At 38.7% G+C, this 27,447-nt stretch overlaps 1 protein-coding gene across 3 annotated transcripts in view; it reads right to left on the bottom strand.

Annotated features, from left to right (window-relative positions):
* LOC106072285 (RYamide receptor-like) overlaps window positions 1–6,190 on the bottom strand; it is a 116,539-nt gene extending 110,349 nt beyond the window's left edge. Inside the window, exons 1-3 of one of the 3 annotated variants that reach the window (XM_056022093.1) lie at window positions 2,274–6,190; window positions 1,882–1,943; window positions 1,487–1,612 (exon numbers count right to left, since the gene is read on the bottom strand). The gene's annotated coding sequence lies outside the window, so the exon portion shown is untranslated. Of the gene's footprint in view, window positions 1–1,486; window positions 1,613–1,881; window positions 2,241–2,273 lie in introns of those variants that run through there. The other 2 variants (XM_056022092.1, XM_056022094.1) reach the window with 2 other exon arrangements.
* Window positions 6,191–27,447: the final 21,257 nt, after the last annotated feature.

The following is a 27,447-nucleotide window of genomic DNA, read 5'->3' as shown; positions in this document are numbered from 1 at the left end:
AAAACGAAATCCTAGCGTGTCCAACCTGAGATTTTTTGTTGTATAGATTTTGGGCCCCTATAATTAACAATTTATACTTGAATCCTAAAAATAGTAGAATCTAATTTCTCCTCCGTCTTCTGATTTTTGTTTGTTCAGAGCTTTGGATTTTAGTACAAAAACGAAGTTACAAAAAGGCGTATTGAACAAAATTAATAACTTATAAATGAGCTTTTCTTTAAAATATTATTTTTCAAAGACATTTTTTTTTCGGTGGCGACCCTCAAAGCCTTAATCAAAATCTGTAGAGTATCTTTTCTTTTCAAGGAACAAATCAGTTGTATTTGCAATGTACTTAAGGCCTATAAATTTACATTACTATTTTTAAAAATTAAAACATTATGCAAAAGGTTCTTAAAAATTAGACATTGTCACTAACACTTCAGTATCGGCCATTGTCCCGAAGTTACTTTATTTTACTAAATTTGACCTGCTTTTTAATAGGATGAATAATGAGCTGTAGATTTCAGGAGAATGCGTTTCTGGCAGTGAAGAATGCAAAAAAAGCGCTTTGCGTCCGCTAGTGCAGTAGAATAGTCATGTCTAAACAAAAATCTATTTAACATCTACACTAAAGGCGTTCAGTTTAATATATGCCTAGTTCCCTGTCTTGACAAACATGTTCTTTTTATTCAACTCTTCCTTCTTGTGTATTGATCACCATGTAATGTTACTTAAATATCGACCGGCAGGCAGAGCAAAAGAATAAACGGGAGATTAAACAAAGTTATTCAAAGTTTTGCTCTTTGAGTGACTAGTAAGTAGGTGAAATCAAATCTTGAGCGATTAGAATTTGAAAATTACTTTGCTTTTTTTTAGAACCTCTGCAAGTCTACACTTCACCGTAATAAAGTGATTCAAAGAGAATGCAGATCAGGTGTTTTACATTTTAACCTTGAGCTATCCGTCACGGTAAGACTATTTCAGTGCACATGTTTCAGGAATGAAATCTAGCACGACATAGATCTATTGCGTAGGTAAGGGCATTAAAACAATCTAGCCAATACGTTGGTCATGTAACATAAGAGATAATATACATTTTAAGTTACTATCACATTTGTTTCAAGTGAATACTTAGAAATACAGTTAGACGGACAAAAGAGACAGACAGATAGATAGATAGATAGATAGATAGATAGATAGATAGATAGATAGATAGATAGATAGATAGATAGATAGATAGATAGATAGATAGATAGATAGATAGATAGATAGATTGATTGATTGATGCTGTCTTTGTGACACGGCAACGAACTATTGGTTTAATCTGCGCGCAGTTTGCGACGTCGCAGGTCAGTGTTTAGACCTTCTCTAGCTATTGGTTAGGCAATGCGACCAGCTACATAAACTCCCAGACACTATTTTATGGAAGAGAAAAAAGATGTATGTACTGATTTATTTCATCGCAAAGGAAAGAGACAAATGGTAAAGCAAATTGCTGTCCCACCTAGGGTCTAAGTTCGAGTCCCGCTTGATGTTGCAATTCTTTAAAAATGAGTACGTTTGTCCTTTTGTCCAGTCAACCTTTAAATAGTGATTGACATTTGGTCCCTGTAGCCTTAATTTGAATTTCCTTTTTAAAAAATAAATGATAAAAAACGAGTTAAATCTTTTCGCAAACTATTGTAAGAAATATCAAAATTGTGAATCTAAAAGCTTCTTATGACCAGTCATCATTCACAAACATAATACAAATTCAATTACACTTTTTTTTAACACAGTATGAATTTGTATACATAACAACGGGTATAGTACCCACTATGCAATTAAACTACTCTAACATATATAGATCTTGTTTTTAATAATATAAGAAATGTATCTTGAAAATACAAATAAGCTTACCCTATTAAATAGAATATAATCATTTCCTTCCATGGAAATGCATCTGTAGAATAGGCTTGACACTGAAATTCAAATGATCTTTTTTAAAAATAATATAATCCCTCAAGGTATTAATTGTTTTTCTGATGTTTAATGTATAAAATAAATTTAATTTAATAATTTTCTTTTGAAAAATCTAGAGCCCTTGGAATATTCATTTAAAGATTTTCTATTCAAGTGTCACTAGTTCTTAAGCTTCGTAGTGTCCTAGATTTAATCCAGTCAAGCGAAACTTCTGTATGTATTGTCTTGCTTTGGTTCTACCTGAGTGATTTTGTCAGTGAACAATTTTGTTCTAATTACTTGTTTGTTGCACCGTCTTTTGGAACATTCATTACTAGAAATAAAGTTACCTTAGTAGTTGTGTTCATCTCAGAAAAACACCATAGAACTAATTGGGAAAGTAGAGGAGCGCTCAGTATGAGAGCCACATTTTGAAGACTGTCGTGCACGCTCACGCGTGCCTTGTGTTCAGCAATGTCATGGGGAGAGAGGGAACTGTGCCAGGAACAAGGAGAATTTGTTGATTTCTTAGTTTTGATGTAATATCGTATTTCTTCCCATTTCAATCTATAGTTTAAAATCAAATAATAACTACGAACAGACTCATATTTAAAGTGAAAATAGATCTAAAAAAATACAAAAATATAAATATAGAAATATAATAGTATAATATATAATATAAATATATAATAGAGTCGGCTCCAACTTTTTTAATACGAAAACGTTGACGAGGGTTACTAGACATTAAGGCACGAGAATTATTTCATTGAATAAAATTATTCTAAATGAAGTTAAAGGAAAAAATCCACAATGTTAGGCTACATGGCCAAGTTAGAGTGGAACATTGTCTTTTTTTTTCTTGTTTGTTCACTACGTAAGAATTGACGAGGTTTACTAGACATTGGTACACCCGTAAACCGAGTTCTTAGAGTATTTCATTTAAAGATTTCATTCCGAATGATATTAACAGAAAGAAAAAAAATTCGTCTACGTAACACGACCTAATTAGACTAAAATGTCTTTTTCAAAACGAGAGAGGTGACGATGGTTACTAGACATTGGCTCACCTAGTTTTTTGCATTTCGTTGAAAGAGTTTATTCTATATGCAATTAAAGCAAACAAAAAATTTTACACTACGTTTCACGGCTTCTTAAACTAGTTAGACTAAATAATGCCTTTTTAAATACGAGAGAGTTAACGAAGGTTAATAGACATTGGCTTACGAGTTCTAGCATTTCATTTAATAAAATCATTCCAAGGAACGTAAAAGGAAAAAACTTTCTACAACGTCACTCAGCTTAGTAAGACTCACTCAAAAAGTCTTTTTAGCGGCCCCCGAAAGGGGAAAGGGGAAAAGACGCTATTAGTTTTGTGCGAAATGTCTGTCCGTCTGTCCGTCCCAATCAGATCTCGTAAACTAGAAAGGATATTGAAAATCTGACATCACAATATTTTAGACCATTCAAAGTTCTGATGCAAAAGTAAAGGCAGTTGGTCGTTTTGCTGGCTACATGACACCCTCGTTAACCGTAGGCCACAAAAACAGATGAACTTTACATCATCTGCCACAAGGTCTAAAAGGGGAACTAGTTAGGCCAGGTTCACATCTAAATTTACATTCACTTTCACCTATTCTTTGATCCGCGGGACCGTTGGGGCACTACACAAGATCTGTTAACCTTCTTTCTCCATTCTTATTTCTCATTTGTCTTTGAAATAATTTCATTTGGATGTTATTTCTGAAAATATTGAAGCCTGCCTGGGTGGACCACTTCGGGGGCCGATTTTGAGTTTGTGTTTCCACACAAACTGTCTTTTGTAACCTAGTTGTTTTTTTTTCGATACGAGAGAGTTTACTTTATTTTACGTATCTTGCGAACAATACCAAAGCCTTAGTCTACCGGATCTGTTTTATGAGCACTTTGATATACTGTAGTGAAACATGATCAACCTACTCATGGCAGGAAAAAAAGCTAAATATCTTCCACTTAGGATGTCTAAAATAATGTGGCAAGACATAATAACCAGTGAGAAAGTGCTACAAAGATCAGGGTGCCAGGACATCCGCTGTGATATCAGCAGCAGGGCTTTTGCTGGCTTGGCTACGTTCATAGAATGCCAGAAGGTCGACTTCCACAAGACATTTTGTATGGTGATCTACATAAGGTAGGACCTGTCGCTGGTCGTCCACTTTACGGTATACGGATGTATAACTGGGATATTTCATCTTCCTAGTTCCTTGTTACCACTCTTGGTTTTAACTAGAGTGGATTTCTGGATTCCTGGTTTCTAGGTTCCTAACATGAGTTCTAGCCTGATTCCTTAAACTTACATTTGGAAGAAACCATTCCCAAATCCGTGACGGGAGGAAAGCACTTCTAGATCTACATCTGAATTCACTCTAACATTCTTGACAAGCCTACCGCGGCATTTCTTTCTAGAAGAAACCAACAGCTTAGAAAGTGAACTGAACATCGGGATAAGTGAAAGAGTCAATATGGTCACACTTAGTGTAACTATAAGCAGCAGTTGTAGAAAGAATTACTTCATCTATATTATTTTAACTTGTTATTATTTATTAAATCTTGTACTTATCTGAAACCAAAGTTATTCCCCCTTCCATTATTGTAAGTCACCATTGTGTCTATATTCCATTCCTTCGATGTCTATTGTTCACTATTAGAAACCTCTGTATCTGGGCCATCTCTAATTAAAAATCCAGTTAATATTAATTCTTCAGACACACCCAGCTAGACACAATTAGCTAACTAATATTCTATTTTCTTCAAGTGATTGAAATATACTAAATATACAAAGCTGTGTTCTAAATGACAATGGGCTAATGACATACAATAAAATACAATATCATCAGTATAGTATTAAATGAATTTAATAATTATAGTATGTAGTAATGTTTCAGTTTCGGTCAATCATTTTCTAGCATCTATTTTAATATCTATCTATATCTATATTTTCAGTCAAATTACTTAATTTTATGAAATCAACCTTAAATATATTTTGCTAATAGAATAAAATGAATGCACATTTTCAATATTGATATACAAGTTAGCTTTCCAGTTTTAATTATTGTTTATTTGTTTTACATGTTGCAAATGTTCCGTCAGATTATTAAATCCTAGCCAAAACCTCCTACAGGAATGGTGTATGGTGGCGGGTAAGGTTCGAACCAAAGTTCATCGAAAGGACAGTTCAGAGCGCATACCATACCACTCTAATATTATCTATTAATTCTTGAGTTAAGTCTGTAAATGTTTAATCTTTTAATTCACGTGCACCGAAAGAAAGACAATATTATTAACTAATACCCTGCTACACTTCAGTATTTCCGGAACATTTTTTCATCCTTAAAGTGAACGGCCATCATTACAACGCTCCCCACCAATACAATTTTTAGTCCTTTTCTTTCTCTGATGGTCATGTCTCTAAATCCATAGTTTTTTCCTATCAGTTTATTATACCATGTTTCTTGCTCCTAGTCCAAACTTATTATCTTCTTGTGTACTTCTATTCTGCAACGACATTGGTCTGTCCGTTTTAAATACAATGCACAATATTTTTGTACAAACTAATATGCTCTCTAAATTGGTGACCGGTCATTTCATCCCCGGTCACTTCATCTTCACTTTATTCTGCATTTAATTATATATATCGGTTGTTTTAGGAATAATAAAATAAATCATACATTACAGGTACAAGAATGACTCAATGATTCGGGTCCTATTAGTTCTGAAACAACACGAAAGAAAATGTTTAAAAGAAAACAACAATAGATGCAACGCATTAAAGAATGCATGATTTTGAAAAGCACTCTTGGCAATCCTTGATAGAACGAATTATTGGCAAGGTCTCGCTTTTAAAAGATTCACAAATATCTTTACACACACAAAAAGGATATTTGTATCAATTAATACAGGCAACTCAAAATTTGAGTGAAATAGAAAATAAAATCCTTGAAAATGTAGATATAGGCCTAAGCACACAAATACGTTCACAAAACATTAGATTCTACACCAGAAAGGTCTCATACCGAACTAATCGCTACTATTATTGCTTCTGTTTCTTATACACATCATGTTGCAATACATGTATATTTTCTGGGGTTTTGCCCAATTACTGATACAACTGGAGAAGCAATTTGTAACTATGCGATAGAAGAAAATGCAATGTTAAAATTGGAAATAAGAATGATCTACAAAAATATAATGCTTGCGCTTTTGTTACAGTGTCCCGATCAGTCGTTATACATTTCTTTTTGTAGAAAAAAAAAAGGGGGGGGGGCATTTTAAATTTCGCTTGCAGACGGCCACAACCCTAGCGGCGGCCCTGCATATATAATTGCTCAGTAGGCATGCTCATATGTAAATTAATTTGACAAACATTTTAGGATTGCATTAAATGATTGAATGTTCCAGCTTAGCTATCTCGCGCCTGGATAGTTGCCCTTTGCTGCTACACATCAGAATACTCTGATACTCGAGAGCCGGTCCTGTTCAAAGAAATAGATACTAGAATTCCAAAGTAAAGAGAATGTATGAGGGAACGTTTAGGTCTTTCTATTTATAGTTAGAAGTAAGAAAAAAAGGGAGGGTTCCATGGTGAAACAAAACAATATACATCATGTGAACAAATCAACGGGCGCAGCAGGTGGATAAGGCAAATATTATACATTTATTTACTCGGGCCAAATTGAAATAACTACATACTAATTTTCTAAGCTTATTATTCCCTGAAAGGGGAAAAGACATTATGAGTTTTGTGGGGAACGTCTGTTCTTCTGTCAGTCTGTCCCGTTTAGATCTCGTAAACTAGAAAAGATAGTAAAAATCTGACACCATAATATTTTAGAACATTCAAAGTTCTAATGAAACGGCTACTTTTTCTTTTCTGAAAGCGAAAAATCTAATTTTTTAAATCACTTATGCAAGCAGTTTTTTTCATAAAAATGCACCACTTTTACAACTATTCACTATTAATAGTAACAAACACGCGAGGCTCTTTAGAAAGAGTGACAGTCACTCACCATATTTTTAACATATTTATGCAAATGGTTTTAGATTTTTTGTCAAAAACTTTTTTAATCACATTTGTATTGCTAAGTTCTGTCATATTAAATACTACATTTACACAAAAAAGTTGTTTTTTTTAAAAAGAAAAATCTATATAGTATGCATATAAGTTGGACATAATTTAAAACAACAATTAATAAGTAGTTTTCATATTATCCGTAAACTGCTACGTCCGATTACAATAATAGCACACAGAACTTTTTTTTTTTACGAATTTTTTTTTTTTTTTTTGAGGATTTGAATAAGAGATTGACCCTTTACAAAACAATTAGATCAGTTAGATATATATTACAAGACATCAGCTAGGCCAGGTTCACATCTAACTTTACATTTACTTTCACCTAACCTTTAGTCTGCTGGACAGCTGGGGCACCACACAAGATCTGTCAACCTTCTTTTTCCATTCTTCTCTGTCATTTGTCTTTGATAGAATTTCATTCTGATGTTCTTTCTGGAAATATTGAAACCTACCTTTTTACCTACCTGGGTGGACCACTTCGGGGGCCGATTTTAAGTTTTTCTTTCCACACAAACTGTCTTTGTAACCTTGTTTCTTTTTATTCTTGTACTATTTTAAGAGGATAGAGTTAAAATTTTTCATAATTATTTAAAAGCAGTCGAGAAAAAGAATGAACTATAGGCCACTAGATATATGTGGAAGACAAAAGCTTATAAGCTTTATCACGCGTTTTAGCAAATCGCCATAATGATACTAGAAATACTTACATACTTTAATAAACAAACATTATCATAATAAATTTTTAGACGAAGTAATTACAAAACTAAGGTAAAGTTCCCCTTTCAGACCTTGTGGTCTATAGGTCAGATGATGTAAAGGTCATCTGTTTATGTGGCCTACGGTTAACGAGGGTGTCATGTGGTTAGCACAACGACCAACCGCCTTAACTTTTTCCCACCCAATGTCAGGTACCCATTAGAGCTGGGTGGTCTCAGAGGCGCCTAGAGATCCCGAAAGTAAAAAATCAAAGTCTTCTACAGGTTTCGAACCCGGTTTGGAAGCCAAGGGCTTTACCGCTCAACCACTGCGTCTCAGAGGAAAGAATTATATCACGTATATAGCATTCTTTTTTAAGTAACAAAATACAACTTAAAGATATTCGATAATAGATCTAAAATAAGCCAGAAAGTTTGAACTATTAAAAAGATTAGAGTAAGATCCTATTTCCTATAGTTTGATACCAGCCTGTACAAGAAAGTGTAACTATTGACTAGATAGAACATTTCATTTCATGAGATTTACCTAAGGACATAAGTACACCAGGTTGACGACTGTTATCGAGTGTCCTGAACCATGACAAGCAAAGAACTACACTTGTGATCTGGGATAGTCGTGCAATATTTCAGGCCATGGGCGTAGCCAGAATTTTTTTTCGGGGGGGGGGGGAATGTATGTAAGTATGTGTGTGTGTGTGAGTGTTTACATAATTAATTTTTATTACATTCTTACCCTTCCTTCTTTCGGAAGACGTTTATTGTGCCCTAGAATATGTTCTTCCTGGAGTTAGTGGAAAAATTGTAGACTCCTCACCCTTGCCAGCCAAGCACTATTTCCGGTATTGAAAGCCAACAAAATGCATATTCTGAGGTATCTACAGTGCATTATCCTGCTGTTAAAAAGTTCTATTTCAAAAACCTAATGTGCTATTCTTACTGACTTAGACCCTCGCCGTTCTGTCACTGGCAATGTCTGAAGCCTCTTCCCACCTGCTCTCAGAACCTCCATGAATGTGTGGCGCCAAGTTGTACAAGGATGTCATCGCTCAGTAGGCATGCTCATATTATGCGTAATTCATTTTGTCGGAGAACATGTCCCGCAAACCTCTTGCGACGCTCTTTCACAACCTTACTATGGGGTCGACTCCCAGTTCGGCATAGGATTTCTTTGATTTAGACCCAATCTCTATAACTGACTCTTAAAAATCTGTCTGAGCTACATTTTGTGTTTTTCGATTTCGGCAGATGACTTTTCACTGCACCTTTTTTATGGAGCCTAGCCACTGGTAGAAATGTGTAACCTCTCTTGACTACGCTCTTGGAATTAGGTGACTGTAGTTTGCTTTTAATTTTTTTATCGAAAAGGAAAGTTTTAAACTAAAAAAATCTCTAGAGTTGTTTGTTTTAATTCAAAACCCCACTTACCTAATAGAATAGAATTTTGTGACTGTAGTTTGCTTTAGAATAATATTGAAAAGAGAGGTTTTCAACCTAAAAACTCTCTGAAAGGGGATTTTAAACTCAAAACCATCTTGAGGGGCTTTAAACTTTTAAAAAATGCCATCTGGAGAAAGAGGATTTAAACTCGAAACCCCCCATTGGCTTGGCTATGCTCAAAGAATTTTAGTGTGTATAATTTAATTTTGTTTTTATATTGAAGAGGTATTTATTTGCATCAAACCCCTAATGGGGGTTTAAACTCAAAAACCCCTTTGGCTACACTCATAGAATTTTGAGTGTATAATTTGATTTTTTTTTTTTTTATCAATGAGGTATTTTTTAGTTTCAAACCCCGCTGAAGGTGGGTTTAAACTAAAAACCCATTTTGCTACCCTTATTGCATTTTGTGTGCGTAATTTGTTTTTTTTTTTATATTGAAGAGCTATTCTTTAGCTTCCAACCCCTCTAAAGGGGGTTTAAACTCAAAACCCATTTGGCTATGCTCATAGCATTTTGAGTGCGTAATTTGCTTTTTTTTTAGCGGCCCCCTATTAGTTTTGTAAGGCCTGTCTGTCCGTCTGTTCATCTGTCCGTCCGTCTTGTTTAGATCTCAGAAAATGAAAATCGGACATCATGATATTTTAGATCATTCAAAGTTCTGATGCAATTTTCTTTTCCGAAAGTGAATCATCTAATTTTTAAAATTATATATGTACGCAGATTTTTCAAAAAATGACACCACTTTTGAATGAAAAACTTCAGGGGAAGTAAGTCTTATTAAAAAGTTCACAAGCTTCTTCATTAATAAATCAAACTTCATCTACATAAATCTAGATTCTAGATCTAAATACGAGTTCTAGTCTAGATTTAGTAGATTCTGTATCAAGATTATAGATCTAGATCTAGACTTAGAGTCTTAGATCTAATTCTAGATCTAGACTTAAAATAGATATTGACAAACTTAGACTTAGAATGACTTAAATCTAACTCTAGATCTAGACTTTAGACTTAGACTTAGAGACTGAGATCTATTTCTAGATATAGACTTAGACTTAGAGACTTAGATCTATTTTTAGATCTAGGCTTAGACATAGATTTTGAATCTAGATTTAGATCATAAACTAGGTCTAGATCTAGCTAGATCTATTTCTAGATCTAGGCTTAGACAGATCTTGAATCTAGATTTAGATCTAAAACTAGGTCTAGATCTAGCTAGATCAATGTCTAGTTTGTATCAAACTGAAAGATTTCAAATATATTGTAAATTTATTTGTGTTTGCGTCAGTGGCGTAGCTACCAATGTGCGGGTGGTGCGGGCCGCACAGGGCACCAAGTAGAGAGGGGCAACAAAAGTGACCAAAACTCCCCCCCCCCCCAGTGTGTATTAATTTCCTATTTCCCTGAGCTTTTCAGTAAAAATGACTAATTGTATGGACATGAACAAACATAAACTACTGTATTTTAAAAATGAACTAACGATTTATAAACTAGTCATGTCGCTATTTTGTTTCATCTCCTTGACTATTTCTTCAATACAATGTAAGCTATAGAACAGCTCTGTAATATAAAGAAGAAGAAGAAGATAGGCCAAACTTTTTTTACTTCATTGTTTAGTCCACTGGTTTAATCTAGATATTGAGTTTACAAATATATTTCTAAACTCTAGCTTTAAACAATTGTATTAGTATATTCATTTCTTTATGATTCTTTATAGTTTAATTTTGGAAATAATTCTATTGTAATGTCAATATTTTAAAATAAGCTAACCTTTGCTTTCTACGCATTTTTTTAAACTAACTAGTTAATACTGTAACGTAAAAAAAAAATGATGAACAGTGCTCAAGGCCGACTAGTCAGGCTGGCGCCTCAAAACCATTTTAAACTCAGACGGAGAAATCGGCATCTCTGGTTCTGTCCGGTCTGGGTAGACTATAAAGTCTAAAGAAGCATCGAGACAATTTCAAGTCACATCATTGCCAGAGTCCACCGACTATAGGCGAGCTGTTATTGGGTATGAATTCACTGAACAATTAAAAGCAACAAAGCAAGATGAGACGGTTATCATTGAATCCAGAAAAAAATGATGAGGCCGACATCCTGAATGGTGAAAAAGAAGAAAATACTTCAATACCGCAGGTTCTAGAAAGTAAAGGACAGCACACAAGCATGTCTTTAGCACACTCCTCAAAAATTCATACTGAAGAAGCTGAACCATCAGACAGTGTAAACAATACAGAAAGCAGGATAATAAACTCTAGACTGAACGACATTGGAGATTGGCCTGATGTCATCACAGATAATATTCGCATACACCTTGTCATTCAAGGATCTGAAACAGTTCAGCGTGTGGACAGTCAATTCAGAGAGGCGTATAGACATCAAGAATCAGAAAAAGGAAAGGCTAGAAAGCTTTCAAAGGCTTGTTTTTTCCAGCAAATGTCAAACGGCGAGAAAGTTCTTAGAAAGTGGATGTGTTATTCGCCAAAAAAAAAAAGAATCCTTATTTTGCTTCCCCTGCATACTTTTCTCAACAAGATCAAGTACCAAATCTTCATTTAAAAAGATGGATTCAATGAGTGGTGGAGGGTATCCCCGAAAATAGAAAAACATGAGACCAGTAGAGCTCACATTCAGTCATCGCTTGCTTGGAGGGAACTTGAAGTTCGCCTGAGAGTAGGGAACAATATTGACAACAAGGCCCAAGATTTGATTATACAAGAGACGAAAACCTGGAGAGTTAGTAAAATTACTATCAAAGTACGATCCACTCTTGAGGGAGCATGTGCTTCGAACTAAGCTTTGTTCCAGATCGAATACATACATGTCTCTACAAATAAAAAATGAATTTATTACAATATTGGGGGATCACGCTAAAAAACAAATCATACAGCAAGTAAAACAAGCCAAATATTTCTCTATTATTTTTGACAGTACACCTGACATCTGAAAACTGGATCAAACTTCCCAAATTTTACGGTACGCTGTCATGGATAATGACGGGGTGCAGGTTTGTGAGTCTTTTGTTGACTTCATCGACACAAAGGACAAGCATGCTGCTGGAATCACTGAGATGATTCTAGAGAAACACCGTTCGGGTGGCTTAGACATAATGGACTGCAGGGGTCAAGGCTATGATAATGCTGCGGTCATGAAAGGTCAAAACTACGGTGTCCAAAATTGTATTCCAGAAGTCACTATTCATTGCCTGCTCAAACCATTCTCTTAATTTAGCAGAAATTCGAGCTGCCGAAGCTGAAGTCAATTCGGTAACATTTTTTGGTACACTGGACCGTTTACACGCCTTTTTCTCAACTTCAATACACCGCTGGGATATCCTCATCAAAATAACCGGAACTAGCCTTAAACGTTTAGTTGAGACCCGCTGGAGCGCCAGATGAGAAGCCGTCAAGATGGTTAGGGATACATTTTCTAAAATTATAGAAACTCTGGAGACATTAACTAGCAGAGATGAAAATTCCTCGACTACATCTGAAGCAGGTGGATTATTGGTTGCTATTCAGTCTTTAGTTTTCTCACCTATTTTGGATTTTGGGCTCCTGTATTAACGGAAGTTAATGATGCGCAAGTCTACCTTCAAAAATGAAGGATTGTCTATTCAAGACTGCTCACAATAAACTAAAAACATTAGAGACATTTTTAAGTAGTAATCGAGAGGATATCGCTGAAGCCAGCATTACCTTTGCCGAAAGCGTGTGTTCAGATCTGAGAATCAGTACAGAACCTCAAGAACGTATTGGCCATAAGAAAAAGATGCCTGGTGAGAAAAGTGACGACTCTGTACTTACACACAAAGAAGAGCTACGAACGGAAATTTATTCTACCTTGGACAGAATTGTTCAAGAAATAATCACCCGATTCGAGCAACTTTATGATGTAGTAGATAGATATGAATTTTTGTCGCCTTCCCAGCTATTAAATCCTCAGGTCGAAATCAATCTCGATAGTACTCCTAGCGACATTGATAAAAACGAATTTCTGCTGGAGCGAAAGAGGCTTCAACGGTTTGTCTGTTTCACCAGAAGCCTCCGAACTTCCAAAACAAGAACCTGTTGAGCTCTTGAATTTTATAAAAAAGATCAGCTAGATGATTCAGTCCCGAATATCGTCATCATGATTCGCATATTTTTTACTATTGCGGTAAACGTCGCTACATGCGTGAGAAGTTTTTCCAAACTTAAACTGATCAAGAATTACTTGCGATCAACGATGACAAATTTACGACTCACTAATTTGTCCATTTTGTCCATTAAACAAGAGCTGGTGGAAAAAATTGATAAAATTATTGATACTTTTGCCAGCAAGAAAGCGCTTAAAATTCATTTGTAGTATGTTTATGTAAAAGCGATTTTTTTTTGAATTAACAATATTTGATTAATGAATACATATTATTTTGTCCAAAAAAGTAAGGTTTTGCAATGTTATTGATTAGTTGTTGTTTTTTTTTTTGGGCGGGGGGGCATCAAGATGAGGTACCGCACCAGGCACCATATACTCTAGCTACGCCACTGGTTTGCGTAGTGTAGTGGTTATCACATCTCTCTAATATGCAGAAGCATGGGTTCGAAAACCCAGTTTAAACTTTTTTTTTTATCTTTAGCTAATAAATATTTCTACATTTTTTAATGAGTCACATCATGTAAAATAAATGTGCATTTTTAGCTGCCCCGTAAGGGGAAAAAGCCGCTATTAGGTTTGTGCAAAATGTCCGTCTGTCCGTCTGTCTTTCTGTCCGTCTGTCACACTCAGATCTCGAAAACTAGAAGAGATATGAAAAATATTATTTCATCATTAAATGCGGCTTTAAAAGTTTAGGTGCAACGGCTACTTTTGGTTTTCTAAAAGCAAACCGTTTAATTTTTAAATTAATTATGCAAGCGATTTTTTCATAAAAATACACCAATTCTAAAACAATTACGTAAATGTAAGGGAGGCAATGTTACAATATGCTAACAAAGATGGACAATTTTTGTGTATTTTCAGTATCACTAAGTCAAATATATTTATAAAATGTACAGGAAATATTTACAACAAATATAAATAATAGTTAAAGATGTTTTTTTCTGGTGAACTAGCTGCTAAAATTAAAAGAAAACATTTCTGTTTGTTTATAAAGGCTATTAATGCACTTTTTATGTAAATATCACGCACATTTTTGAAAATGGACTTTTTATGCAGCGAATTTCGTGCAGTAGCGTAACGTCGCAACATGTGCTGGTGCTAAACCAATTCCTTAACTTTTTTAAAAAATCAGATTTTATTTATTTTTTGTTTAGTGCCCCCAACCGAATAAAAGAAGATTATTTTTGTGCGTTTTGTCTGTTGGTCGGTCTGTCTGTCACGATTAGATTAACAAATAACACTAGAGGCTATTGTAATTCTCATTTAACCTTTAATTTTTTATTCAGAAATATTGCAATAGTTTTAAGTGTCTATAATAGATTGTTCCGGATGTTTTGTGAAAAACAAATCAATGCCAATGAATATTTTTTTTTTCTTCTAACTTATATTAGATTTTATTTCCATGCTTAAACGTTGCAAGAAACACATGATCTTTAATATATTGTTCCGGTTTTTTAATGTAAATAGCATATAAATGCTAAATAAAAATATCTATACTGATTTATATTTCATTAACTATAAAGTTGTTCCGGATATTGTTTTATAAAAAAATAAATTATGTCAAATGATTGTTTGAAATCGCATAATTGACTAATATTAAACTTATATTCTTTGAAACTACGTCACTATAGTTTATTTATCAATATCAATTGTTCCGAATTTTTAATTTAAAACAAATGTATGACAAATAATTTTATTTTTTTCAAAAATATCGACAATAGGTTATTCAGGATTTTAAAATAAGAAAGTAATTTACTAGAAACGATTATTGAAAATCACTTTTTAGACTTATTTTACAGTTAATTTTCTTGCCGAAACATAATAAAAGTTGTTTAATCGGTAAATAATGTTCCGGATTTTGTTTCGAAAAAGAATTCGACCTACATTACCTTAATTTTCTTACAAATCGTTACCAAAAATGATCCCAATTTTATATGAAAAATCTAATAACGAAAAATCTAATAACGCTAATAAATGTTTGAAATCCCTCTTCTAATAAATAAAAAAAATAATTTTCTCATTTACGAAAATTGGTTGTTCCGGATTTTTTATGAAAAATAGTTTAACTCTATTTTTTGTAAAATCGCACTTCTCTCTTACACTATATTTAACTTTCTAGCTAAAACATTAGAAAATCTAATTATCGTTAATATTATGCTCCGAATTTTAAGGAAAACAACTTCCTAACACCAAAGTATGGTTTGAAAAAATCTCCAAAAGGCTATGGTACATCTAATTTTCATAACAGACCATCCGACAAATTTAATTAACGGCATTTGATTAATCTGGAATTCTTATTTTCTCTCACTATGAATATATAAACATCCGGAACAATCTACTATAGAAACATAAAACTAATGCAATGTTTAGGAAGGGAAATTAAATTTTAATCAGATTTTCAATAGATTTTAGTCTTTTTTTTTCTCGCTATTAACATAACGGACAGACAGACTGACAGACAAAACAAAAAAAAGCGTCTTTAATCCTTATATATATATATATATATATATATATATATATATATATATATATATATATATATATATATATATTAAGTCTAACTAGCCCATCAAATGAAATGCTAAAAGAACAAACTCGGTGCACCAAGGTCTATGATCGCTCGTAAAGATGACATTTTTTAGTCTAACTAGGACGTGTGACGTAATGGAATTTTTTTTCCTTTGACGTTATATGGAGTTAATTCTTTAAATGAAATGCTAAAAGAACTCACTCGGTGCACCAATGTCTATGAACCCTCGAGAAGCTGCTCGTATAGAAGACATTTTTTAGTCTAACTAGAACGTGTGACGTAATGGATTTTTTTTCCTTTGACGTCATATGGAGTTAATTCTTTAAATGAAATGCTAAAAAAATCACTCGGTGAAATAAATGTCTATGAACCCTCGATATCCTGCTCGTATTGATGAGCCATATTTTAGTCTAAGTAGGCCGTGTGACGTAATGGAATTTTTTTTCCCTTTGACGTCATATGGAATAAATTCTTTAAATGCTAAAACAACTCGGTATAGTAATGTTTATTAAACCTCGTAATGTGACTCGCATTTTAAGAAGACATAATAGCTAGATTTAGATCTAATCTAGATTTTTTACACTAGATCTAGATTTTTGTTTATACTTGAGCTAGATTTTTTACACTAGATCTAGATTTTTTTTCTTACACTAGAGCTAGATTTTTAAAACTAGATTTAGATTAAAGTTCTAATTAATATCATTATAGAATCTAGATTTAGAATTTCTTGGTCTAGTTTAGAATGTTTACTGTTTTATATGTTTCGGATGTTCCTTCAGAGTTGTAGTCCAAACCTCCCGTAGGACGACGGGAGATGGGAGCGGGCAGGGTTTGAACCTGGGACCATCGATGAATTTTAAACGAAAGTCCAGCGCGCAAACCGCACTACCAGACAGCCATGATTTAGACTACATCAAGATCTATAATTTTTATTTCTAGGCTTAAAGTGTAGATTTTTATTTCTAAAGTCTAGATTGACAATATGTCAATATTGGAGTGTTATAAAATACTAAAACTAATCTACTATTTTTAATATTTCATATTGCAATTAGTCTATTAATTAATTATCTAGTGTTCTTTTTATATAAATCTTATCTAAATTACATGTACATTATCCCAAATATATATTTAATTTAATTTAGGTAGATCTACATCCTTATTCTAGTTCCATTTAGGCCTAAATGAAAATGCTCAATACCAAAAGATTATCTAAAATCGCTCTTCTGACATATTGTACATATCCGGTAGTTGTCATTCCATTCGTTATGTGTAGGTATATTATCAATAGTAGGCTATTAGTTTGTAACCAGTTTGTCATTAGATTAAGAGCAATGCCTGGTCGTGCGGTTAGCGCGCAGAACTGATTATCTCTACGGTCTCGGTTTCATACCCTGCTCGATGCCATCCACAGTCGACCAGCGAATATGCGGATCCAACAGGGATCCGTATCCCACGGGGGCCGCCTCTGAGTTTGTGTGGCAACACAAACTCTCTTTGTAATCTTGTTTAATTATTTTTTTTAGTATATTTTTTTAAAGCCTAATATGTTCTATCCTCTGTCAATGTCTAGATCTGTCCGTCTGTCTCTAGGTGGACCACTTTGGGGGTCGATTTTAAGTTTGTGTGTCCACACAAACTGTCTTTGTAACCTACTTTTATATTGAAAATGTATTTTTTAGCTTCAAACACGCTGAAGGGGGGGGGGGGTTAAACTCAACCCCCCTTTGGCTACGCTCATAGAATTTTGAGTGTGTAATTTGCTTTTTTTTATATTGAAGAGGGGGTTTATCGAAAATTTTGGAGGGGGTTTTAAAATCAAAATCTTCCTGTGACAAGTCAAAAACTCGCTGTCAGAGTCACTCTAAATTATCACAGCATTAATTATTATTTTTCCTTATTTATTTATTTTATTTTAATTATTTCCCCATCCTACCCCCAAATTCTCCACCCGCCCCACCTTTTCCTCTATACCAGGCTAGACTTAGTCCACCACCTTGGAGAAAACTAGGCCAGTCCTTTCATTTATCTGCCCTTGATCGGGGAAAGATAATCACACTATCTCCTTTGTCTTATCCGCCGGATGTCTGACTGACGGTCGCGGTTGACACCACCTTGGTTTGAATGCAAGCTAATCCTTCTCCCCCCCCCTTCTCTCACATCTCTCTTTGATCTTAGAGATTACCCTGGTCAACACACCGCGTGATATTCCAAGGTGCGGCTCCCACCTCGAGTCAAATCCACCCACGTGTAAGACAAATCTTAGCCTAGGGCATTTCCTGTGTCCGCCCGCACTTCCCAGGCATATATAAAGTAAACCAACTCAAATCAGACTCTCTTTCATTTCTCATTCGAGCTGAGCTATCGAGTCTGGACTATATCACTTATTCTCTCTCCTAGAGGAACACCTGGTGGTAAGCCGAACTTAATCACAAGTTCCATCTTAATTACTATGTGTATATTTCCATTGGATTTTATCATGTGTATTTTATTATTTCATTTATATTTAATTAGTGCATTGTGTATTTCTCACTGGCGTAAGTAGAAAACATAAACGTGCCCTATGTATTTATTTATGTATTGCATTAATCTATTAATGCTACGTTGCTCAATTGATCGTTGATGCAACCATGTATATATTTGTACATCTTATTTTATTTCCTTTATCTCGGCTGGTCGCCTTGATAATTTTAATAGCGCACTGATACTGCGTCTAGTGAAGAGATATGAATTATCCCCCCCCCTTTGTGTGTAAGGATTTGTCTCCCCTGTAGTCATTCCACTCTCACGAGAGTTGCGCCCTCTCCATTCAAGTGCGTTCCATTGTTCTCGATCGACGGTCATATGTAAACATACCGTCAGGATCGCTGACCACCGCCCAATTCAACCCCCCCCTTCTTTCTCTATCCACCTGTGTTGTTTATTTGAGACTATTATTTCCCCTTCTATGTACATTCTTATATTATTATTTCCCCTTTTATGTACATGTCTATATTGCCACTATCTGCCATCTATTTTCCAAATCCCATTTGTCATCATCTCCCCTTTATGCTCTATAGCAATTTTACCAATCTGACGAATGCACCTCAGTCGAGGGCATCGATAAGATGCATGAGAGACATGTCCTAACTTGTCTTTATTTATCCGCAGCCTCCCTCAGGTGTCTGCCCTTTTATCTATTGGATTAATCACCTATTTGCTATCAAGAGTTACCTGCCTATTTATTTGCTATTTGCTGTTCAGTGTCTACTCGACGCCAATCAACTATTGCCTAGTTATTGGATCAACGATCTATTTACCTGCCTATTTATCCATTGGATCAACGATCTATTTACCTGCATCTGTGCTTAGTGCTATTCAGCACTGCAATTGCCTACTGAGATCTACTCAACTCTACCACTTGGCGCTATCGGCATTGCCCGCCTATTCGACAGCCCACCTGTCAAGCTATTAGGTGCGACGTCCCTATAGACCAGAGCTGTGTGAGACGTCATAGCTACGCCAACCATCTGCAACTCACTGGACATATCCTGTCAACTACGCTGCACACGGCAGATCAGCTCTGCCCGCAGTAACCTTGTGCCCACGGTAGCCGGCCACCCGCCCTACTGTGCCCACTACAGATATTAGATTTTGGGGATTGAGACTCCACAAGAACTATATCACCGGCGTCCCTCTATCCGCTAGAGCGCCACCTCCAGCTGCAGAACCTCAAGCCAGGACACAGCCAGCTGCGACATCAACAGGACAACCAGCTAAGTCAGAGGACGCAAGAGTGATGATTAAACATAGAATATACTAGAGATAGATGCAAACCCTCCCCCTTTTTATTATTTTATGTATATTTATGTAAATAAATATCCTTTATTTTAACTTTTGTATCTATCTTTCATTGCTTTGTCTCGTTGCGTGTCTGCTCCCGATTCATATGCTGATAGGTTGGTGTGTGATAGCCTTAAAAATAATCATCCCCTAGACAAAAAACGTGCCAAACACACATCACATTTCCCCACCTGTCACATTTTGGCGAGCCCGTCCTGGATTTAACCCATAGTACAGCAGGCACGAACAGGCAGCAATAACTAAATTTCCTATCAATATTTTTTCTAAAAATATTTATAAGTATCATCACTTCGCATTATCAAGAGTGTCACTTCTGTCATATTTTATTTATTATTATTATTGCATTTCATGTGTAATATTTTCTTGCAGGAACTTTGTGATTAACGTAGGCAGACACCTCATTCCTTTTGCACTCTTCCCTATAACTTCTAAGTAATTGCTTTCAGCAGCTCCTTCCTCGTCTCCACCTCTTACTCTATATTCTGCTTTATCCCCCTCATTACCCACCCCTCATCATTATGGCCAGCGGCACACGCTCGAAAGCGGACTCTGACATGAGGCAGAAACTATCTGAATTGAAGGACTTCGCAGCCACCATATTTGACGATGAGGCAGAACGGAAAGAATATGTGAAAGCACAATTTGAGGCTTTGAGAAGACAGGAAGACGAAAAGGAAGAAAGGAGATTAGCAAGGGAGCATGAAAGAAAGGAAGACGAAAAGGAAGAAAGAAGATTAGCAAGGGAGCATGAACTAGCGATGAAGGAAAAGGATAATGAAATAGCTAAAGAAAGAGAAAGAAAGGAAGCTGAAATAGCTATTGCTAAAGAAAGAGAAGTCACCGAGCGGGAAAAGGAAATAACTCTGAGGGAGAAGGAGAAAGAAATAACAGCGAGAGAGAAGATAGCCGCGGACAAAGAGAACGAGGCCGCCCGCCAGGCTTCTTCCGAGTCCCGCCCGGCTAGCCCAGCATCCTTTCAGAGTTCCTTGAACGGTCTACCCCACATGCCAATGGAGCACTTCGACGACAAGACAGAGAACATCGAAGTTTATCTTGTCCGTTTTGAGGAAGTTGCGCGCTTTTACGGCCTGCCAGAGGAGAAATGGTGCTTCCGGCTATCCCAATGCCTCCGAGGCAAAGCCTACGAGGTTTACTCCAAACTTCCCTCCGGCCGGCGAGAGGACTACCCAGCCCTCAAACAGGCGCTACTCGTCCAGTTCGAGCTGACCGCCGAGGCCTACCACAAAAAGTTCAGAGGGTCCCGCCTCGAACGCAGAGAGACCTACGGTAACCTCTGCGAAAGGCTGGACAAGTACCTTATCAGGTGGCACGCTCTCAGCCAATTGCCAGAGACTTTTGATGGCCTAGCGTGCCTCGTACTCTCTGAGCAGCTGTTAGAATGCATGTCCCCAGAGGTCAGAGTTTATGTCAAGGAGCAACAAGCAACTGCACCCGCTGACATAGCTTCCTCCGCTGACCGGTACTTGAACGCCCGAAAGGACTTAAAAGGTAAAGCAACCGCGACAGACCAGCAAACAGACCAACCAACTTCTCCTGCTCCGTCAAACCTTGCTCCTAAAACTCCCCAGCACAACCAGGCACCAGGCCGGCAATCAGCCCCTAATAACCACAGTAACCGCCCCAACCACCTGTCTCGCTATAACCAGGCTAACTACTCTCAGCGTGACTCACGTCATAGCGCGCGTGACAGTAGACCCACTCCACAACGGCAGCAGCAGGCCCCACGGACCCTATCTACGGTGACGCCAGTCTCTCAACCCTCCGCGATCGATCTTTCTGACCAACCGGAGGAGGACACATACTTCGTCTCCACGATGGCCGTGGCTCCTCAACCCACTGCCACTGAACTCGGCCAACCAGAACTCCCACCCGTGCCACCTCACCCCACCTCTTCTCCTCCGGGAGTAGAGAACATTCTGGCCAACGGTGTTGAAGTCTTGGGCCTTTACGACTCAGGCTGTTCGTTCGGCGCGGTTATAAATAGAACGCTGATTGACCCATCGGATCTCACTGGTGGAACAGTGACAATCCAGTCCATAGACCGTGGCACTCCTCCGCAGGTTCTACCTGTCGCGAGGGTACACGTGGAGTGCAGATACGTACATGGCACCATTGACGCCGCCGTCATGGACACGCCAGTGTATGACTTTATTCTAGGCTCCAAATATGTCCCTCTTGGAGTAGTCAACAAGCCATACTTCTCTCTGCCCGTCGGTAGATCGACAAAGCAGAAACGTGGCAGCAACCAGCAGGTTGGAAGCCCTGGTCGCCACGCTAACACGCATAGTCCCGACTCATCAGCGAATCTCAAACTCCTCCGCCTTGGCATTGACACTGCCAGGAAGTCACGAGTTAAGTCGTATACCCGCGCTCGTGAGGGTCAACCTGACCCAGGCTACTCAGCCAAAATAAAACGACATTCCTCTGACATTGACAGTGTCAGAATGCCCCGAGGTAAGATGAACCCTTGCTCTCGCGGACTCACTCCTCTTCATGGCTCCTCAGCCACCATTCCGAATCAAGCTCCCCCTGGCATTCATAGTGTCAGGAAGTCACGAGGTAAGGCGAACCCCCGCGCTCGTGGAAACACATCTCCCTATGGCTCCTCAGCCACCACCCAATATCAACCTTCCCCTGGCATTGACCGTGTCAGGAAGCCACGATGTAAGCCAGATTATCGCACTCGTGGGGACGTTCTCAGGCAGAACTCCACATTCTTTATCAGGCCACTCTTCTCTGACATTGATCGTGTCAGACGATACCGAGGTAAGCTGACCACTTACTCTCGTGAAGAAGCGCCTCACAGCGGCTTCGGAGGTAAGCCCCAACGAGAACACGTGCCTTGGGCACCCCGCCTAAGCCCCAATCACACTCCCCAATCCGCCCCAGGAAGGACTGATTACTCACCCAATCGCCCAATCTACTCTCCCAAGCAACCCCAAAGGTTTCACCCAGGTGATTCCGTACTCAGGGACGGGAAGTAGACCACGGACAGACTTGGACCGACTCTCCTCCTGGCATGGCTATCCCTTTATTTTTCCAGATTTTTTTTTTCTAATGCTGTGATAACAACTGATCTTAAAGTTAGAGTGACATCAGTCTGCTCGCACTTTATGGATCTTTCTGCGATAGATCCATCTTGGCGGCGGCGTATGTGACAAGTCAAAAACTCGCTGTCAGAGTCACTCTAAATTATCACAGCATTAATTATTATTTTCCTTATTTATTTATTTTATTTTAATTATTTCCCCATCCTACCCCCAAATTCTCCACCCGCCCCACCTTTTCCTCTATACCAGGCTAGACTTAGTCCACCACCTTGGAGAAAACTAGGCCAGTCCTTTCATTTATCTGCCCTTGATCGGGGAAAGATAATCACACTATCTCCTTTGTCTTATCCGCCGGATGTCTGACTGACGGTCGCGGTTGACACCACCTTGGTTTGAATGCAAGCTAATCCTTCTCCCCCCCCCTTCTCTCACATCTCTCTTTGATCTTAGAGATTACCCTGGTCAACACACCGCGTGATATTCCAAGGTGCGGCTCCCACCTCGAGTCAAATCCACCCACGTGTAAGACAAATCTTAGCCTAGGGCATTTCCTGTGTCCGCCCGCACTTCCCAGGCATATATAAAGTAAACCAACTCAAATCAGACTCTCTTTCATTTCTCATTCGAGCTGAGCTATCGAGTCTGGACTATATCACTTATTCTCTCTCCTAGAGGAACACCTGGTGGTAAGCCGAACTTAATCACAAGTTCCATCTTAATTACTATGTGTATATTTCCATTGGATTTTATCATGTGTATTTTATTATTTCATTTATATTTAATTAGTGCATTGTGTATTTCTCACTGGCGTAAGTAGAAAACATAAACGTGCCCTATGTATTTATTTATGTATTGCATTAATCTATTAATGCTACGTTGCTCAATTGATCGTTGATGCAACCATGTATATATTTGTACATCTTATTTTATTTCCTTTATCTCGGCTGGTCGCCTTGATAATTTTAATAGCGCACTGATACTGCGTCTAGTGAAGAGATATGAATTATCCCCCCCCCCCTTTGTGTGTAAGGATTTGTCTCCCCTGTAGTCATTCTACTCTCACGAGAGTTGCGCCCTCTCCATTCAAGTGCGTTCCATTGTTCTCGATCGACGGTCATATGTAAACATACCGTCAGGATCGCTGACCACCGCCCAATTCACCCCCCCCCCTTCTTTCTCTATCCACCTGTGTTGTTTATTTGAGACTATTATTTCCCCTTCTATGTACATTCTTATATTATTATTTCCCCTTTTATGTACATGTCTATATTGCCACTATCTGCCATCTATTTTCCAAATCCCATTTGTCATCATCTCCCCTTTATGCTCTATAGCAATTTTACCAATCTGACGAATGCACCTCAGTCGAGGGCATCGATAAGATGCATGAGAGACATGTCCTAACTTGTCTTTATTTATCCGCAGCCTCCCTCAGGTGTCTGCCCTTTTATCTATTGGATTAATCACCTATTTGCTATCAAGAGTTACCTGCCTATTTATTTGCTATTTGCTGTTCAGTGTCTACTCGACGCCAATCAACTATTGCCTAGTTATTGGATCAACGATCTATTTACCTGCCTATTTATCCATTGGATCAACGATCTATTTACCTGCATCTGTGCTTAGTGCTATTCAGCACTGCAATTGCCTACTGAGATCTACTCAACTCTACCACTTGGCGCTATCGGCATTGCCCGCCTATTCGACAGCCCACCTGTCAAGCTATTAGGTGCGACGTCCCTATAGACCAGAGCTGTGTGAGACGTCATATCTACGCCAACCATCTGCAACTCACTGGACATATCCTGTCAACTACGCTGCACACGGCAGATCAGCTCTGCCCGCAGTAACCTTGTGCCCACGGTAGCCGGCCACCCGCCCTACTGTGCCCACTACAGATATTAGATTTTGGGGATTGAGACTCCACAAGAACTATATCACTGGCGTCCCTCTATCCGCTAGAGCGCCACCTCCAGCTGCAGAACCTCAAGCCAGGACACAGCCAGCTGCGACATCAACAGGACAACCAGCTAAGTCAGAGGACAAAGTGACATACTCTCTTATTATGTGCAAGAGTGATGATTAAACATAGAATATACTAGAGATAGATGCAAACCCTCCCCCTTTTTATTATTATATGTATATTTATGTAAATAAATATCCTTTATTTTAACTTTTGTATCTATCTTTCATTGCTTTGTCTCGTTGCGTGTCTGCTCCCGATTCATATGCTGATAGGTTGGTGTGTGATAGCCTTAAAAATAATCATCCCCTAGACAAAAAACGTGCCAAACACACATCACATTTCCCCACCTGTCACATTTTGGCGAGCCCGTCCTGGATTTAACCAGGCACGAACAGGCAGCAATAACTAAATTTCCTATCAATATTTTTTCTAAAAATATTTATAAGTATCATCACTTCGCATTATCAAGAGTGTCACTTCTGTCATATTTTATTTATTATTATTATTGCATTTCATGTGTAATATTTTCTTGCAGGAACTTTGTGATTAACGTAGGCAGACACCTCATTCCTTTTGCACTCTTCCCTATAACTTCTAAGTAATTGCTTTCAGCAGCTCCTTCCTCGTCTCCACCTCTTACTCTATATTCTGCTTTATTCCCCTCATTACCCACCCCTCATCATTATGGCCAGCGGCACACGCTCGAAAGCGGACTCTGACATGAGGCAGAAACTAGCTGAATTGAAGGACTTCGCAGCCACCATATTTGACGATGAGGCAGAACGGAAAGAATATGTGAAAGCACAATTTGAGGCTTTGAGAAGACAGGAAGACGAAAAGGAAGAAAGGAGATTAGCAAGGGAGCATGAAAGAAAGGAAGACGAAAAGGAAGAAAGAAGATTAGCAAGGGAGCATGAACTAGCGATGAAGGAAAAGGATAATGAAATAGCTAAAGAAAGAGAAAGAAAGGAAGCTGAAATAGCTATTGCTAAAGAAAGAGAAGTCACCGAGCGGGAAAAGGAAATAACTCTGAGGGAGAAGGAGAAAGAAATAACAGCGAGAGAGAAGATAGCCGCGGACAAAGAGAACGAGGCCGCCCGCCAGGCTTCTTCCGAGTCCCGCCCGGCTAGCTTAGCATCCTTTCAGAGTTCCTTGAACGGTCTACCCCACATGCCAATGGAGCACTTCGACGACAAGAGAGAGAACATCGAAGTTTATCTTGTCCGTTTTGAGGAAGTTGCGCGCTTTTACGGCCTGCCAGAGGAGAAATGGTGCTTCCGGCTATCCCAATGCCTCCGAGGCAAAGCCTACGAGGTTTACTCCAAACTTCCCTCCGGCCGGCGAGAGGACTACCCAGCCCTCAAACAGGCGCTACTCGTCCAGTTCGAGCTGACCGCCGAGGCCTACCACAAAAAGTTCAGAGGGTCCCGCCTCGAACGCAGAGAGACCTACGGTAACCTCTGCGAAAGGCTGGACAAGTACCTTATCAGGTGGCACGCTCTCAGCCAATTGCCAGAGACTTTTGATGGCCTAGCGTGCCTCGTACTCTCTGAGCAGCTGTTAGAATGCATGTCCCCAGAGGTCAGAGTTTATGTCAAGGAGCAACAAGCAACTGCACCCGCTGACATAGCTTCCTCCGCTGACCGGTACTTGAACGCCCGAAAGGACTTAAAAGGTAAAGCAACCGCGACAGACCAGCAAACAGACCAACCAACTTCTCCTGCTCCGTCAAACCTTGCTCCTAAAACTCCCCAGCACAACCAGGCACCAGGCCGGCAATCAGCCCCTAATAACCACAGTAACCGCCCCAACCACCTGTCTCGCTATAACCAGGCTAACTACTCTCAGCGTGACTCACGTCATAGCGCGCGTGACAGTAGACCCACTCCACAACGGCAGCAGCAGACCCCACGGACCCTATCTACGGTGACGCCAGTCTCTCAACCCTCCGCGATCGATCTTTCTGACCAACCGGAGGAGGACACATACTTCGTCTCCACGATGGCCGTGGCTCCTCAACCCACTGCCACTGAACTCGGCCAACCAGAACTCCCACCCGTGCCACCTCACCCCACCTCTTCTCCTCCGGGAGTAGAGAACATTCTGGCCAACGGTGTTGAAGTCTTGGGCCTTTACGACTCAGGCTGTTCGTTCGGCGCGGTTATAAATAGAACGCTGATTGACCCATCGGATCTCACTGGTGGAACAGTGACAATCCAGTCCATAGACCGTGGCACTCCTCCGCAGGTTCTACCTGTCGCGAGGGTACACGTGGAGTGCAGATACGTACATGGCACCATTGACGCCGCCGTCATGGACACGCCAGTGTATGACTTTATTCTAGGCTCCAAATATGTCCCTCTTGGAGTAGTCAACAAGCCATACTTCTCTCTGCCCGTCGGTAGATCGACAAAGCAGAAACGTGGCAGCAACCAGCAGGTTGGAAGCCCTGGTCGCCACGCTAACACGCATAGTCCCGACTCATCAGCGAATCTCAAACTCCTCCGCCTTGGCATTGACACTGCCAGGAAGTCACGAGTTAAGTCGTATACCCGCGCTCGTGAGGGTCAACCTGACCCAGGCTACTCAGCCAAAATAAAACGACATTCCTCTGACATTGACAGTGTCAGAATGCCCCGAGGTAAGATGAACCCTTGCTCTCGCGGACTCACTCCTCTTCATGGCTCCTCAGCCACCATTCCGAATCAAGCTCC

The sequence above is a fragment of the Biomphalaria glabrata genome, chromosome 2 (assembly GCF_947242115.1).
Source record: "Biomphalaria glabrata chromosome 2, xgBioGlab47.1, whole genome shotgun sequence".
Taxonomy (NCBI): domain Eukaryota; kingdom Metazoa; phylum Mollusca; class Gastropoda; family Planorbidae; genus Biomphalaria; species Biomphalaria glabrata.
The sequence above is the reverse complement of the archived record's forward strand: the minus strand, read 5'-3'. Positions and strand labels throughout refer to the sequence as shown.